This window comes from Acinonyx jubatus, chromosome E3, assembly GCF_027475565.1.
Source record: "Acinonyx jubatus isolate Ajub_Pintada_27869175 chromosome E3, VMU_Ajub_asm_v1.0, whole genome shotgun sequence".
Taxonomy (NCBI): domain Eukaryota; kingdom Metazoa; phylum Chordata; class Mammalia; order Carnivora; family Felidae; genus Acinonyx; species Acinonyx jubatus.
In genome coordinates, this window is record NC_069398.1 from 15,641,138 (window position 1) to 15,650,440 (window position 9,303).

At 45.4% G+C, this 9,303-nt stretch overlaps 1 long non-coding RNA gene across 1 annotated transcript; it reads left to right on the plus strand.

Moving 5' to 3' along the window:
* Positions 1–3,074: 3,074 nt before the first annotated feature.
* LOC128313615 (uncharacterized) lies at positions 3,075–7,783 on the plus strand. Its single transcript, XR_008294561.1, has 3 exons — positions 3,075–3,934; positions 4,304–4,375; positions 5,236–7,783. It is a non-coding gene; the product is annotated as an uncharacterized LOC128313615 (long non-coding RNA).
* Positions 7,784–9,303: the final 1,520 nt, after the last annotated feature.

Genomic DNA, 9,303 nt, shown 5'->3' on the forward strand with positions numbered 1-9,303 from the left:
CAAACTCATTATCTTTTGCCTCAAGTTTAGCATTCCTTCTGTTACAATAAAAAAAGCCAATTCTAGACCCTTTTCCTCACCAAAAGAAATCATCTCCTTGTTAAATTTCATTTGGGTATTCTGGCAAAAAAATGTTGAGACATAATAAAAATCTGGAGTTCCTTTCCTGTAACTCTAGAGCACGATTTTACTCCAGTTTAGTCTATAAATTGACGTGGATTATGAGGTTGTGTGGTATTTAGCTTTATGATAATTACCTATTTGAATAGCTGATAAGAGTTCATTTATCCTGAAGACAACTAGAAATAAAAGAATAATTGGGTTATAAAATTAAGGCAGTAACATCTGCAGTTTCTACTACATTGAACATATTTGATGTAGAGAATATTTCAATTAGGCTCGCAAACCCTGTGAATGCTTTTTCTTCCTTAGATTCTTCTTCAAAAGATCGAAAGCCATAGCACACCCCCAAAATAAGCGAAACTGGAGAACTTGCCCAGCCCTTTGGTATTTCACATTTGTCTGGAGAAAGGCCAAGACCCTTGGCCTCAGATTCTCTTCCATGGCCAGTAATTGCTGAGGTGAAATAGATGGGCAGCCTCGTGTGAGTTTAGTTTAGTTGCATGATCGGGCAGTTTCTGGATGACTAAAGACTTTACTTAAATCAGATAGTCATGGATTCTAATGCTGGCGCTGTTGATAACTCTCTGTGACTTTGGGTAAGTTGCTTGGCCTCTCTGGGTCTCATCTTTCTTACCTATATTCACTCATGACGTATTAATTCGTGGCCTTCTTTGTTCCCGTCACCCTGATGAGCACTGGGGGTTGGGGGTGATGGACACTATGTAGTTCCTGATCTCAAGCAGCTTATGATAAAATATGGGCACAACCCCCCTCCGCATAAGACAAAATTTGGTGAGTCCCACGCAAATGGCGTATAAGAAAGAGATAAAAAGGAAGGCATCGCTTTCGTTTGGAAGCGGTGGCCTACTGGGACTGGGGAGGCAGGGAGAGGTCGGCCCCGGGTGCAGGCGATTGTGGAAAACCCAAAAATAATAATAAAACCAACCCCAAATCAGTCTACCATCGTAGATGGTAATCTACGTAGATGGAATCTACGTTTCCATCGCTGTCTGCTGGCAATGTTAAATTACATCAGTGATACGATGCTACTCTCCACCGGGGCTGACCATTCTCACCATCTGGAAGGTTGAAAACAGGATTCAGAAAGGAGGTAGAAGAGAGAAGCTTGACCCTGAAGCAGAGCTAAGCTTTACTGGAAGAAATGGGGGAAAACTTTCAAGGCAGGTATGGTGTCAAGTTGGGTAGAGGCCAAGGTGGAGAAAAACATATATTTGACCTCATCATTTTATTTAAGTCTTGTTGTATAAAGAGTATAGTATTGTAAATCCAATCATTAATATGTAGAAGGAGATCCTTGTTAACTCTCCAACACATGCACATGCATTTTTAAGTGTAATTAATTACCTAGAAGAAGATGAAGTATGTGTAAGGTGTAATGACTTGTAGTGGAGCGTTTTCAAGAATTGTTCTACTTGGGGGTGGCTCAGTGGCTCAGTCGGTTAAGCATCAGACTTTGGCTCAGGTCATGATCTCACGGTTCGTGAGTTCGAGCCCCGTGTCAGGCTCCATGCTGACAGCTCGGAGCCTGGAGCCTGCTTCGGATTCTCTGTCTCCCTCTCTCTTTACCCCTCCCCTTCTTGCTGTCTCTCTCACTGGCTCGCTCTCTCTGTCTCTCAAAAAGAAATAAATAAACATTAAAAAAAAAAGAAGAATCATTACCCTTACTTTGACTTGCAGAAATACAAATTGAAATTGTTAGAAAAAGGAAAACTTTTAGGTTTGGGAATGTCCCCTTGAGGAAAGAGGCAAGTCAAAACCTTGCACTTGATATCATAGGCTTCTTTCTTTTGTTTTCTCATTCCTAAAAGGTTCCTCATTTATCAAGATAAATCAGTTGATTCAATGAGAAGTAGGCTGATGTGTTTGACTTAAGAGTTAAGGAGGTGAATATATATTCTCATCTGTCAATCTTGGAGCATTTGGACCAATGAAGGATAACAGGTGGAGGTTAAAAAGCGTGTGGAAGGCAGATCCCTGGTCCCCTGGTCATAGGAATAAATTGTGTGTGTGTGTGTGTGTACATGGGCGCGCACACACGCTTGTGCATGCATTATGCTTATTCAGTTTACTGCTTCAGTTCCGGAGCTGACTTTGTGGCGCCCCTCTGGAGAAAGCTGCTGAAGGCAGTGGCCTAGCCATACGGAAGCCATGTTCCATGAGGAATGAGTAGCTAACACCTTTTCTACTGTCAGCTGCCACCATCTCAGCGCCCACCTTCAGCGTTTAGACAAAGGACGCAGGCTGAGTACAGCAACAACTTTCTTCTTTGATCACCCCTGGGTTCCAAGAGACTGGAAGTAACAAGCACTTAATCTCTCTATTTGTGGCAGCCGGCTACGAAGGATCGAAGGATCGGGGAAGCCAGGGCACGCCTCCTTATTCCTTTAGCTAATGCAGGGACCATCTAGAGCAGATGTCAAGGAAGAGTGGCATAGTCCGAAAAGCGTGAATGGTTTGGTATGGCTGAAACACAGAATGCTGGAGCAGTGAGAGAATATTAGTCCGGAGAGTAAGCTGGAAAAAGAAGTATCGGGGGAAAGAGAACTAGAGGCATATTTGTCATTACAAGAGGTTTTGTTTGGGGCGCCTGGGTGGCTCAGTTGGTTGAGCGTCTGACTTCGGCTCAGGTCATGATCTCACGGTTCGTGAGTTCAAGCCTAGCGTCGGGCTCTGTGCTGACAGCTCAGAGCCTGGAGCCTGCTTCAGATGCTGTGACTCCTTCTCTCTCTGTCCCTCCCCTGTCTCTCTCTCTCTCTCTTTCTCAAAAATAAATAAACATTAAAAAATAAAGAGAGGTTCTGTTTGAACCCATAGGCAGTGGGGGCCTTGGAGCACATACACCAGCGGATGGTGGGGAATATTCGCAGTGTTAACATGTTGGAATGTTAGGGTGACTTTCCCAATGCTGAGGACGGCACGGTTGACATTTTTGCTTTTGTTTTTAATTTTTTTAAGTGTATCTGTTTATTTCCAGAGAGACAGAGATAGTGCAAGTGGGAGAGGGGCAGAGAGAGGGAGAGAGAGAGAATCCCAAGTAGGCTCCGCACTGTCAACTCAAGAAACCACGAGATCATGACCTGAGCCGAAACCAAGGTCAGACTGTTAACCGACTGAGCTGCCCAGGCGCCTCGTGGTTGACATTTTTGAAAGTGACAGCCTGTCACCTCAGGCTTCACTACGGTATCGCCTAAGGATAGGTGGAGGGTTGGGTGATCTACTCAAGTCCCTTGGGAGTGCAATGAAAGAGTTTCTATTGCCAGAGCTCCTGGAATCCTGGAGAAGGAGTGAGGGCATACCCATTCACTTTTTTTGCGGATATAATAACGACGCATTTGAGTTCCGAGGGCTGGATTGGATTCCTCGTCAAGAAAACTTTTAGCTTCATAAAACACTGCCCTTCCCTTCCATTTCTTCCCATTCGACTCCAATGACAGAATTCATAATTTTCAGGATGTAGAAGGCAGTAGTTTCCTTAGACAAAAGCGAAGCAGTCCAATTTCCCAGCCGTTTACAAGAGCAAACACTCCTTTGGCCTTCCCGCCCTCAAGGAAGGGCACCGTGTGTCCCCAAAAAGGTCTGTTCATGGCGCTCTTGGTACCTTGTGACCTGTGTGAGTGGCCTTTTTTTTTTTCCCTCCAACACAGAATCGAACTGGCCCGTCTTATGTGTTTGCGGATGAAGAAACTCCAGGGTCGGATTCATCACACTGTATTTGCCTTCAGAGGAGTTACCCCGTTGGCTGATTCCTGAGAGCATCCAGTGCAGTCACTGTGGGCTAGGGTTTTGCCTGGTGTGTACACAGAACTTTTCTAAAATGACCTATAAACACACAAACTACTATAAACACACAAACTACTCCTGTGTACGATGGCGTCTCTCCCTCCTTTCCCCGCTCCCCAGAGTCTGTGCGTGAAGGGGAACACTGTCTTAAAATGCAATAACTTTCCGTGACACTTTATTATTCTAATGGCCATAAAATTACCAAACACCGCATCTTCTATTTTTATGCACGGTAGCTAGGGAAACAAATTCATGCGCACATCTTTCTTCAGAAAGCAGAACTGACTAAAAGGTCAGGGGTTTATTTTTTTTATTTCAGCTTATTGCTGTTTCATTTGGAATTTATCCTGTTCACACCCTCTCCCTTTCTGACCCACAGCATCGAAATATAAAGACGGTCAATAGCCAGGACGGGAGAGATTCAGATGCATTCAATAACGTTCAGAAAAGAGTGGGCATCTTGTCAGTGTCTCCATAGAGAGTTTTAAGTTGATTCTCCCTGCGAGGAAGGTTTGGGGATTCATACACTGTACGTTTCCATTTTTTAAAGTTTATTTATTTATTTTGAGAGAGAGAGAGAGAGAGAGATCGAGAGAAAGAACGCACTGGGAGGGGCAGAGAGAGAGAGAGAGAATCCCCAGCAGGCTCTGCACCATCAGCACAGAGCCTGACACAGGGCTCGGACTCACGGACCGTGAGATCACGACCTGAGCCGAAACCACGAGTCAGTGCTTAACCACCAGAAGCATCCAGGCGCCCCCACATTCCCATTTTTACCAGTGTCGATACCAAACTGAAATGGCGAGGAGTCAAATCCACTTAATCACTCCTTAAAGCCCCTAATGGGTCTTTATTGCCTATAAGCACACCCTGGCTTCAATCAAACGTTTAGCATCATCTCTTTAAACCCTGAGAACTTTGACCTCGTTACTCTTGGTTACTTACTCTTGTAACACTTCTGTGCTTTCATGCCCAAAGCGTGCCCAAAGCAAGTCTTCTGCCTGAGACTCTCTTCAGCTTAGTCCTCAGAGCGAGACCATAAACTCCGGATGGGCAGGGATCAGGTACCTGCGGTATAGAGAGTAGACACTCAATAAATGTTTGTTTATTGGCTGCCTGACCCAGCACAGAAATGATCTTTCTTCCTGCATTATGTCCTTCTTAGAATTCCGTAAGTGTCTGGGAGTGGGGGGGGGGGGGGCGGTCTGCAGGTAGTGCCTTCTTTTAATCTTTGTATATTTGCGAATGCCTTTAATTTGCCTTTACATTTAGCCAGATGTGAAATTACAGGTTAGGATTCTTTTTCCTCAGCCCTGGGAAGATATATCACTCCACTGCCTTCTGGAATCAACTGTTGTGGATGAGGAGTCAGCTGAGAATGTAATCGTCATTCCTTTGTGGGTAATCTGTATTTTCTTTCTGGTAACCTAAAGATTTTTTTTTTCTTCGTCTGTCTGCATTTCAGTAGGATGTGCACAGATGTGTATTTATTTTCGTTGACGCTGGATTTGGTACATCTCTCAGCAAATCTGGAAAATGCTCAGCCATTATCTTTCTAAATATCTCTGCTCTGCTACTTGCTTAATTCTACACTTTCAACATCCCTATTAGACATATTTTGGAGCCCATCCATTTATCCTCCATGTTTTGAAACTATGGCTTAATGAAAAAAAAAATTTTTTTAATCTCTCTATGATGCATTTTTTGTTGAATTCTGAGCAGTATCTTCCAATTCACTAATTCTTGCTAAATCCATCCATCCTGGAGTTTGTCTCATTTACTGACTTACAATTTTTAGTGGCCATATTTTTCATTTCCAACATTTCTAGCAGACATTTTTCAAATATACATTTTATAACTGCGTGTGGGGCTCCTGGCTGGCTCAGTTGGTAGAGGGCGTGACTCTTGATCTCGGGGTTGTGAGTTGGAGCCCCACGTTGGGTATCAAGATTACTTTTAAAAAGTAACCGTTTGTACCCCCCCCCCCAGAACTTTTTGTTTTACTCTCAATTAGATGTTTGCTTTTTTCCCCAGCTTTTCTTGAGATATAATTGACATATACCATTGTGTAAGCTCCAGGCGTAACATGTGTTGATACGGTACATTTGTATCTTGCAATATGATTACGACTGTAGCTTTCCATTACATTACCAAATTACCATTTCTTTTTTTTTTTTTTAAGTTCATTTATTTATTTTGAGAGAGAGCGCACAGGGGAGGGGCCGAGGGAGAGAGAGGGAGACAGAGACGCACAAATAGGCTCGGGGCTGTCAGCACAAAGCCCAACACGGGGCTCGGACCTGTGAACTGTGAACTGTGGAACCGTGACATCATGACCTGAGTAGAAGCTGGACGCTTAACCGACTGAGCCATCCCAAGTTACCATTTCTTTTTTGTGGTAAGAACATTTAATATTGACTCCTTGAGCAACTTCCAAGTATATAATATAATTCCATTGGAATTTGTACCCTCTGATCAGCATCTTCCCATTGCCCAAACTTTTATCTTTTTGCTCCAGCATTGCGCTGGACCTTCTCCTCTTGAAACCCGGATTTCGCCAAAGGTTCTCTCATCTGAGGGGGATTATTTTTGAAAGTGTTTTCCTGGGGCTGCCAGACTGGCAGAGAGGGGCTGGAGCCAGTTCAGGGACCACTGCAGGGTCCACAGCCACGACCGAGGTCTGTCTGCCTGTTTACCTGATGTGTGGGTGGGTAAGACTCTTTCCAGGTTCCTTGGCATCCGGCGCTATGTCCCACAGCTTTCCGAAGGTACTTCTGTCCATGATGGATGATGGAGTTTGGGTGGCGGTGGCTGGAGGACACAGATGACGGATGTCTTCTGGCATCACGATGCTGGCTTCACCCTCCAGAACTTACCTGTTTTAATGTTAGCCTCAGATCCTTCTAGTATGTTTATTGTTGTCTTTTTCGTGAATGATCACCCATCATGGATTGTTCGTTGTTGATCCTGTCGGATTTCTTCCTTCACGTGAGGTCTCGCTGTGTATTTTGTGATTTTGTACTGTAGGCTCATCTTGAGTGACCTTGTTTGCTTCCCTCCTGTTTTCCTCTGTCCTCGCTCCTCCCTACGTGCCAGGTTTGCAGCTGGCTCTTCAAGACCCCCCAGTCCAGAACCCAGATTTCTCGTGTGGGGTCGAGGCTGTTGTTGATCGTATCGCACTGAGCCAGTGGGCTGCTCATCCAAGTTTTCGGTAGAGGCTGTGTCTGGTCCCTCCCGCCTGCCTCCTTATCCCATTGTAGTAGAATCTCAGCTTTCTCAACTTTCTTGCAGAAGTGGGAAAAGACTGTCTAGCTCCTAGGCTCACGCCATCATCTTGGCTCTCATCCCCTTCCCTTCATGGGGAATGTTTAGTCTTCATTTTCTCATAGGAGCCAAACTCCTGGCCGCCTTTTCTCCGTTCCAGCAGCCTGTTCACCACCTTGGGCTTCTGATCTCCAGATACGTTGTCCACGGCAGCCTTTGCATTGGTGTGGCACAAGACGGGAGGGAAGGACTTTGATTTTGTGGTTAAAGGAAAGGTTAATTTCCCCCTGTCCTTCTCACAAGATATAAATAAGGAAGCCTGTGGCTCTGATCATTACAGGGAGCCATCTTATTGCCGTAAGGAACCATCTTGTGTGTCCATGAAGAAAGTCAATATTAGGGCAATGTGTCAAGTATAGGTACGTATCTTTTTCATTTTTATTTTTTATATCTTATATACATGTCTCTTTTGCTTATATGCTCGTTATATTTTATCTTTTGTTGCCCTATGTTTAGAATAGCAGTAGGGTTTCAAGACAGGTAACTTCTAATTTTTTTTTTAACATTTATTTATTTTTGGGAGAAAGAGGGAGACAGAGAGAGACAGAGCATGGGTGGGGGAGGGGCAGAGAGAGAGGGAGACACAGAATCTGAAGCAGGTTCCAGGCTCTGAGCCATCAGCCCAGAGCCCGACGCGGGGCTCAAACTCACAAACCGCTAGATCATGACCTGAGCCGAAGTCGGACGCTTCACCAACTGAGCCACCCAGGCACCCCCTCAACATGGGTACCTTCTAATTCTCCCTTGACCAGAATCAAGCTAGACATTTTTAACTCTGCTGCTTCTAGCAGATGCAGTGGTGAACTACCGGGATTCCCGGTAGTCAGGACAGAGGCATTCATTCCCCAGCTTCCGGGAGTGTTGACTGTTGACTGTTCACTGCTGAGTCACTCTGCAGGAAGTTTCTGGGCTGAGGGGAGCTGCCTTGCCTGAGGTTATGACCTTTCCTCGGGGCCAGCTAAATTCCACTGGCAGGTCAAGTAGAGATACAGAGGCCTGAGCTCCTTGCTTTAATTCGGGACAAGGATAGAAGACCAACCCTCGTCTACAACTCCCTGTGGGGTGACCTCAGGCCTTTGCTACAACTGCATTCTCTACACCTTCTTCTGTTTGTCAATTCGCTGCACTCACTGCCTTATGGGTATTAATTCTAAGAGCACCTCTCCTAGACCTCTTGCTCACAAACTTCCCTCTCAGTAGGCTGTGTCCTGGGGAATTTTTAAGACACCACGCAATGGGGAACATCAAGTGTCATGGGGAGCCCCGTCCAGCTCCTTCCTTACAGTAGACATCCGGGAATGTCTGTGGAATGCACACACAAATAAAAACAAAGCTGCCTGAATTTAACCTGCTCTGTTTTCCCAAGCTACATAATTTTTCCGATTTTACTAATAAAACTTAGACCTTCAGTGCCTGAGAAACTCATCTAGGGAAAGACACCGTTCCCTTACTTTGCAAATCCCCGTTTTAACTGAAGTTTAATGTTGCCCGGACGGACCCAGCGCAGCTGACACTTTTGTGACACGTTTGGAGATGAATTACTTGCACACACAGTATTAAAGTGAGCAGAGGATACGGGCGGCAGCCTGATCATGAACTGAGCATGGGCCGTAGATTGAGGTTTGGCCACAGGGAAGAATGGCAGGGCTGGAGAATGGTAACCATGGTGATCCCTTTCCAAACATCACAGGGGTGGGGACAGCATGGTAGCCTTACCTCCCACAAAGCCCACTTAACACCTTAGCTGGGCACTCTTTTCTCAGGACTGGCAATTAAGATCCTCTGGGCAGGGGCGCCTGGGTGGCTCGGTCGGCTGGGCTTCCGACTTCGGCTCAGGTCACGATCTCGCGGTTCGTGGGTTCGAGCTCCGCGTTGGGCTCTGTGCTGACAGCTCAGAGCCTGGAGTCTGCTTTGGATCTCTATGTCTTTCTCTCTCTGCTCCTCCCCACTTGCGTTCCTTCTCTCCCTGTCTCTCAATAATAAATAAACATTAAAAAAAAAAAAGACCCTCCAGGCAACTTTCATCTCCAAGGGCACAAAACTGAGCATCTCCTT